The 8,871-nt window shown below is 41.6% G+C and overlaps 1 pseudogene; it reads left to right on the top strand.

Annotated features, from left to right (window-relative positions):
• Positions 1–7,611: 7,611 nt before the first annotated feature.
• LOC146665618 (uncharacterized) lies at positions 7,612–8,539 on the top strand (annotated as a pseudogene).
• Positions 8,540–8,871: the final 332 nt, after the last annotated feature.

Raw genomic sequence — 8,871 nt, 5'->3', positions numbered from 1 at the left:
GAGCGAACAATCCATTACTACCTTAGAAGTACTACTACCTGGTCTAGATTTTAGCGTTGATTTGTTGTATAATAGATTTGTTATATTTGTTGTCAATTGTTCTTGCGCACCGAGCCTATCAAATATGGAACCAACCACAAGGGTCATAATCTTCTGTTCCCAATTTCCTGTCTCATATCTCCTGTTCCAGAGGAAGATGGTCAGGTCATGGTCATGGTTTTCTTATCCTCCTGTGTTGACCTACCTCTTTAATCTAATTCACCACCTTATGCTCTCTCTTACTCTTCTTTCAGTGTGTGCATAGGTGTGTTAGTTGTAAATTTGCTCATGTTTTCCAGAGGCAAGGCCGATGTGATGATTATTTGCCAGCTACTTAAGGCTGAAGAAATCCCTCAGTTGTCACCAGATCATTGCACTTAGCATGGTTGTGTAATTCGGCTCCTCATGCTCTGTCTCTTTGATTTAGCCACTAGACCTGTTTTAGCCCCGAACTAACCTTACTCTCTTTTATGCAGACACTTTGTGTGGAAGTTACCAGTTAAATCCAAAAAATACCATCTCACTATCAAGTCCTGTCAAACTCTGTGACCTCAATAAACCCATTAAATCCTTACTCCTGTACCTTGTGCGTGGCCCCAGCTCCAGTTCAGTTCCTTGAGACTGCTACAGTAGGTGGTCTTGTTTTCTATGGATAGTTTGGCCCTTTATAATTACTCTACAGGGGTGAATTTTATCATTCATTCAATTGGATACTGGTAAAGCTCAAAGTTAATGTGCACAGATACCTGCTAGGTGTCTGCTGCATTTAGCCTCAGCTAACTGGAGTCCCTGAACTTGACCTTTGAACCTTGTTTGTGCAGCTGGAGCATTTATAATGTAACTAGCTAAATAATAATATGACTGCTGTGCAGATAATTATCTTAATAAACTATTTAAAAGCATGTGCTTCAGTTGTAGTGAGTGAAATTCTAAGCATTACCTGTAACTTAGCATTATTCTGTCTCTGTGTGATGCACCAACACAGATTATGTTGTATTTTTTTATACATGTACAATGGCAAAAAAGTATAATCTATTCTATTTTATTATGGATGCAGCTTGCTAACCAAGTTAACTAATACTAACTCAAAACTTTGTGCGCCACCGTCTCCACCGTAAAGAATGTGGTAAGCTAGACAAAATGCTAAGACTTAAGTTTGAAAATGGATGACATTGCAGTCTACACTGACTAACAGCATGGAAGCCTAACGCATACTGTTTACGAAGGGCAGCCAATCAGCCGAAAGATAACTTAGAGGGGTGGAGCTAAAACAGCTTGCAGTCCAGTGTAAGACAAATAAAGATTATTTTTAGCTGTGAATCATACAAAGCTACTCCAGTAAAGTCCAAGAATAATAAATAACTAGAGCTGGATCATCGCCTTTAATGATCTTGTGATCTTTTCCTCTAGCTCCACCTGCAGGACAAACCTTATATTTATGTCCACCTTCATACTGCAATGAATAATAAAGGCAGCACATTAGCTCTGGAAATCCTTTGTCTTTCCCCACAAGTTGCACATCCTATTTTTCTGGTCCATCATTTATTCTCCCGTCATTATCTCTCACTGAACCCCAGTTATAATGAAGCCTCGTCCTCCCTCTTCCTCCTCTCTGAGACTCTTCGTCATATAAAAACATAAAAGGTTCTTTCCCTGCTGCCAGTAGAAAGAAAATCAGTTTTTTTCCCCCCCCGTCTGGGTCCCTGCTGCTTTGCTCTGCTGCTCCCCACCCCTCCTCCTCCTCCTCCTCCTCTTCATCCTCCTCCTCCCTCCCTCCCTTCCTCTGCTTTTGCTGGCTCTGCTTTCATTCCACCCTCCTGCTCTCCCTCCTCCATCCCTCCCCCATCCCTCCGTCTTCCCTCTGGAGAATAGGGGTCATTGCACAAATGATTACTCAGACCCCGGTCGCCATGGCAATGCTGCCGTGTAACGGGCGACAGGCATGCAGCACAGCAAAGACGCCGATTAGTGAGCTGGCGATGGAGAAAGCGAGCGCTGCCTTTGTGTGACTTCGTTTTGCCTACATTTTTTTTACCTTTCCAAACAGCCTCTGTTTTTCTGTGCGTCTCCAGCTAACTGGGGTGGAGGGAATGAGGGAGGGGAGCAGTGAAACAGAAAGAAAAGCCTGCAAACATTCTGCTTTCAGCCCTCCAGCTTTGTCTCCTCTTTTTACTCGCCTTCTGTGCCTGAATGAAGGCTGCCGTTGGTTTATTTCATCAGCCGTTATAACGGTTCTGCCGGCATATATCAGTATATTTTCTTGCAGCTGTTAGTCAGTTTCTTTCTCTACCATGTGTGGTGGGGATGTTTTTGAAAATGAATACTTTATGTTTTTGTGCACCACTACTATACAAATGAGTACCCAGGTACCCAGATATAGCCGGGAGGGTTAATTACTCATCTGTTGTATTACAGTTTTTTCTGAATGCTTAAACCCTAACTGTGATTCCTGTAGCACAATCTCTAAAACTATTCAGACTTATAGCAAAACCACTCACTGAGTTTGCAAAACTAAAAGCACAAAAACTGCTTTGCACTCAGTTTGCAATTTTGTAACACACACTTTGCAAAACTGTAGGCACAATTCACTGCACAACACTCAATTACCAAATTTCCAACACACTCCTAGCAAAAGTATACACATGTATGGCTATCATTAACACTAATTTGCCAACTGTCTGGCACACTTTCACATGTGAAAACTTTTTTAGATAATTAGTTCACTTTGCAATCAGCCTAAGCACTATAATACAGGTAAGCTGTGTGTGCGGAGTACAATGGAGGGAGCAGAAAGAGTGAGAAGTAGAGGAGGCCGAGGAAGAGGACGTGGAGGTGAAGAAGTAGGATGAAGAGGACGACAAGGACAAGGAGGAGCAAGAGGAAGACGAGGAAGGGGGAGAGGAAGATGAGGAGGGGGGAGAGGAAGGGTAGGAAGAGTAAGAAATAGAATTGCTGATGACATCAGAGCTACAATAGTGGACCATGTAATCAACCGTGGAAGGACCCTGAGGGTAGCTGGCCAACGGGTCCAGCCTAACTCGAGCCGCTACACTGTAGCAAGTACCATAAGGACATCTTGAAATAAGAATCGGTTAGTACAGTCACTTCGCACAAAGATTTGTAGCACTGCCATATGCCAATGAGAAACACACCAATACCATTGATGTAAAAATACTGAAATTGTTACTTTACAGAGTTGCTAGATGACCAGATGCTGGGGGCAGAGGAAGCATGTTCACTGCAGACCAAGTAACCCATATAGTCATTATGGCGATTGCAAATAATCCTATACTTGGAAATAAACACTTGTGTTTGTTTTGATGTGTTTGAATAAACACCAGTACTTGAAGTTTGGATCCCTCTATGCTTATGGATCTATGACAGAAGTATGAGCTCAAACTGACATAGCCTACCTTGTGCACAGAGAAAGCAAAAGCCAGATGTGTTTTGTATTCATACCATCAGTGTGCAGTTGGTGCATTGTGTGCTTAGTAGATGATGGCTTGTGTGTACTGTTTGATACGGAAACACCATTTTTACGAAGGTGTGAAGAGTTAATCTAGCTGTGTTTGCTTTTGCAAGAGAACTACAATGTTTTGATTATTGGGTGACAGGTTTTCTTATTTGTGTGAAGAGTTTTGCAAAATTAGCCAATAGTTACAAAAAATGTGCTTAAGCAATCAGAAAAAACTGTAATGAAGCATAAGTCAGCACAGATTGAATAGGCGACCTCTACTGGTCGCGCAAACTTTGAAACCCCAAAAGTTTTTGGTGCAGATACCGGAGACTATAAATAAAATACTATATATATATTCAAGTTATCTTAAAGGCTGTTATCATTCAGGTGTTTCGGAGCCAAGTGAAATCTGATTTGGTTACTACTTTAAGACATGTTAAAACCATAGACTGTACATAAAAGACAGACATAGCAAGCGTGATATTGCGTATTAGTTTTGAAACATTAGTACCAGCATTTTTGCACTGCCATTTTAGGTTTTTGGAGCCAGAAGTGACCATACTTGCATGAGACTGTGGAATACTAATACATCAGCTCAAAGTAGCTAGCTTTGTCAACAATTGATCAGTATTGTTATCCAGTAATCTTGGACTGTAATTCTACCAACAAAGGAAGTGCTACTCCACAAATATCTCTACATAATTATGTTACTGCATCATTGTCTGGATTTAAACACTATCACTGTGGGACAACAGCGCCACCATCAGGCCAGACAGGAAAGTACAGCCTAATGATGGAATTATCAAAGGTAATCAGGTCACTATCACCTTAAAAAACATGTTTTCAGCAGCTTTACATAATTTGCATGATTTGCACCTTATTATCTAATTCTGGCTCTTCAGTCAGAAACAAGCTGTTTCAGCTACTCTCACTTTAAGACAACATTGTTCTTATAGGGTGCCCCTCATAAACAGAAGTGGGTGGAGCTTCTGTGTGTCTGAGATGACCATATTAGGAATACCTAGTCTTTATGACATCACACAGATCTAAGAGTTGGAAAAAACAGTCTGAAACTGTTTTTAAATTAGTGTGAAGCCTGAGCTTTTTACTCACGTGGATTCATCCTATACACCAGACTTTCCCAAAGTGTGGGGCCCACCCCCTAGGGGGGGCGCAGAGCCATTGCAGGGGGGGCGCGGCATGAAAAGGGAAAAAAAAAAAAACAAGGCTTGGACACTGCTAGCACGGGGCCTACACAAACGCAAAGCAGGAGATGAAGCATAGCTGAATATGTTTCCAAACCAACTTCATTCTAAGCCAAAGGCTAGAAAATATGGTGAAGCAGATCTTTCCTTTGGCTTCACCTGCACAAGTGCAGAATTGGTCTTTCCTTCCTCGCTGGGCTCTCCAAATCACAGACAAACAGTATCCCACATTCTTGATTTTTAGTTCACAAACACTTGTTGTAATGACTAACTACTCCTGACATTTTGGAGATGTTGGCTCTTTATACAGTAAAGTTACAGTGAGATACAAATAATATCAGGCTGATCCTGCCACGATTTGTTCCCCTTGTCTAAATCACGGACAAACAGTATCCCACAGCTGTTCATGTTTTTGAACCCATTTTGCACAGAGAGGCATTTATTTTGAAAAATTTCTTGATAGCTATGTTGAATATTATTACACAGGAAAATAACAACTACACCGTGCCTCTGCCTTTCTAAATGGAGGGACAGTAACTGCGTGTTTATATGTAAGCGTGTAAAACCTGAAGATAGAGACAAAATACTGTTAATCTAACTATCTGCCATTCTGCAATTCCTCTTATGTAAGCAATAACGTGGCGCACAGCCGACGTGAAAAAAGGTACATTCCTTTAACGTTGCGTGACGAACTCTGTATTCCTCGTCCACACATAAACGCAAAAAAAGAGTTTTAAAAAATCTCCGTTTTCGGTGATTCGAAACGCCGTTTACGTGTGGATGAAACAGCTGCGTTTTGTAAAATACCCGTGTAGGTGCGGACGTAGCGTAAAAGAGTTAGTAGTCTATTTTCTTACTACCTTCAGATTACTTGTATTTGCTTAATTGTTTACTAAATGTTTGAGGTGTGAAATAAACTGCAATTGAGCAAATATGGGTGTGTGTGGTTGGAGGATGTGTTAGTGCGTGTGTGTGTGTGCGCGCGCATGCGAGGGGGGCGCGAACATTTTTCTGTAAAACAAAGGGGGGCCCAGCGAAAAAAGTTTGGGAACCACTGCATACACCTTTGAAAAGGTTTAGTATTATCATGAAATTGAAACAGGAAATGCATGACAGGAAATGAGGAAAGTCATCGCAGGTCAGCTTTAAAGGACATATCAGGGAGCTGAGTACTTAACTAAAAATAAAGGGGGAGTTTCACAGGATGCTGTATCTATGCATATCAGGGTTAACTATACTTGGCAACACAGTAAATTATCCAATAGCAGAAAAAACTGCCTCACTGCAAGTGTATAGAAGAAGAAAGAAATCATCTGAATGTCTCTATCAAACATGGTCATTATGCATTATAGCCCAATTCAAAGTGAAATGTTATCATACACAGAATTACTGGATTATCTGTGAGAGATAGGGACACCAAGGGTACCAAAAATAGAGCTTTGCCCTTAGTGAATGCCTGCAGGAAACATTTGTGGCTGTGGCTGATACAGGCTGTTTGAAGCTATTCCCCATTCACGATCCAGTGCACTATATTTACCCCGGGCAGTTTTATTTGAGCGCCTGAATTCTGAGTGTGAAATTATGGTGCTAGTGGAAGTGTACAGCACTTTTTCATTCTATTCTGGCATGGGTGCTACTTTTTGCTTACACAAAGACATTTCCTGCATTTTCCAGATGTTTGCAAGGCTTACGAATGGTAGATGTACTCTGTGAGTCCACAGAGTGAGAGAGTGTGTGTGTGTGCATGCAAGACTCAGATTACCACTGAAACTGCCTCAGATAGAAGCCATTCCCATACTGTCAGGACACACACTGTTATGTCTGGACAGCTGTTTTTACCCCCTTCAGATGCAGACAGAGATAGTCTGAAAATATATGTGTGTGGAATTCAGTTTGGACAAATCTGAACAACAGTTACAAGGAGTAACTTTTATTCTTTATTTGTGCTCTTTTTTTTGTTCAAAAATAATGGTATCCTAAGACGTGGATTTAATAATACATATGCCCGTGATTGAGCTGATTTGAAATAATTTCCCGCAGACTACCCTAACATTAAACATATTTTATTGCCAGCGTCAAATATGCAATATAATCTAAAAAATTAGACTTTTGCTGAGTCTACACTCCATGTCCTCCATGCGTTCGTGTGACATGGCTGGTAGTGGTTCCTGGAGGTTACTAACAGGTTTCCACGGTTACCTTCAGTTTTTCATTTATACCTGCAAATACTCACTAACTCCTAGCCACGTGGTAGTAAAGCTTGATTACAGTTTTTTCTGAATGCTTAAACCCTAACTGTGATTCCTGTAGCACAATCTCTAAAACTATTCAGACTTATAGCAAAACCACTCACTGAGTTTGCAAAACTAAAAGCACAAAAACTGCTTTGCACTCAGTTTGCAATTTTGTAACACACACTTTGCAAAACTGTAGGCACAATTCACTGCACAACACTCAATTACCAAATTTCCAACACACTCCTAGCAAAAGTATACACATGTATGGCTATCATTAACACTAATTTGCCAACTGTCTGGCACACTTTCACATGTGAAAACTGTTTTAGATAATTAGTCCACTTTGCAATCAGCCTAAGCACTATAAACAGGCCACAGGTAAGCTGTCTATGTGGAGTACAATGGAAGGAGCAGTAAGAGTGAGAAGAGTGAGAATCAGAGGAGGGAGAGGACGTGGAGGTGAAGAAGTTGGAGGAAGAGGACGAGGAGGGGAAAGAGGAAGGGTAAGAAGAGTAAGAAACAGAATAACTGATGACACCAGAGCTACAATAGTGGACCATGTTATCAACCATGGGATGACCCTAAGGGAAGCTGGCCAACGTGTTCAGTCTAAACTGAGCCGCTACACTGTGGCAAGCATCATTAGGACATTTCGAAATGAGAATCGGTAAGTACTTTGTAGCACTGCCATACTCTAATGAGAAACACAACAGTACCATACATGCAAAAATACTGAAATTGTTACTTTACAGAATTGCTAGACGTCCAGATGTTGGGGGCAGAGGCAGAATGTTCACTCCAGAGCAAGAGACCCATATAGTGAACATGGTGATTGCCAATAATGCAATAAGACTGCGTGAAATACAGCAGCGCATAATGGATGATGACACCATCTTTCAAAATATACACAGTGCAAGCATTTCTACACTAAGTCGTGTACTTGCGCGCCACAGAATAAGAATGAAGCAAATTTACAGAGTTCCTTTCGACAGAAACACAGAACGTGTAAAGCAACTGCGATATGACTATGTGCAGGTAAGCTAGTGTCATTGGTTCTGAATTTGGAAGTGCATACTGTAGTGCTGTGCATGGGCCTGATGTGTTGCATTTGTTTTGTCTTGTCCAGAGAGTGATGGAACTAGAAGCAGATGCAATGGGACATGAGCTACTTTTTGTAGATGAGGCCGGTTTTAACCTCAGTAAAACCAGGAGACGTGGCAAGAACATTATTGGACACCGTGCCATCATCAATGTCCCAGGACAACGTGGTGGTAACATAACCATGTGTGCAGCTATAAGCCAAAATGGTGTTGTTCACCATCATGCAACCATAGGCCCATACAACACTGCACACATTATTGCATTCCTGGACACCTTGCATGACATGCTCGCTGTTCAGAGACCAGAGCAGACCCGATATGTCATCATATGGGACAATGTTAGTTTCCATAGGGCTGCTTTGGTCCGCAACTGGTTTACAGACCATCCATCCTTCATGGCACTCAACCTCCCTCCATACTCTCCATTCTTGAATCCCATCGAGGAGTTCTTCTCTGCCTGGCGCTGGAAAGTGTATGACCGTCATCTTCATCAACAGGTAGCCCTTTTACAGGCAATGGAGGAGGCATGTGGAGATATTGACCAGGCATCATGTCAGGCCTGGATATGGCATTCAAGGAGATATTTTCCCCGGTGCCTTGGACTGGAGGATATCGCATGCGATGTGGACGAAATTTTGTGGCCGGACCCAGAAAGACGACATGATGTAGGCTGATTGTCTTTTTTTCCCCTTTTATTTGTGGAATTCCTATTTTGTGTTCTGACTTTGTCTTGGTTTTGATGAGTGTGAATAAACACCAATACTTGACGTTTGGATCCTTGTATGTTTACATGACACTATGACAAAGGTGTGACCTCAAATTGACATCTGTAC

The sequence above is a fragment of the Rhamphochromis longiceps genome, linkage group LG7 (assembly GCF_057381845.1).
Source record: "Rhamphochromis longiceps isolate RC_006_pf linkage group LG7, R_longiceps_female_GT1.1, whole genome shotgun sequence".
Taxonomy (NCBI): Eukaryota; Metazoa; Chordata; class Actinopteri; order Cichliformes; family Cichlidae; genus Rhamphochromis; species Rhamphochromis longiceps.
Note: the sequence above shows the minus strand (reverse complement) of the source record. Positions and strands in the feature narration are given on the sequence as shown.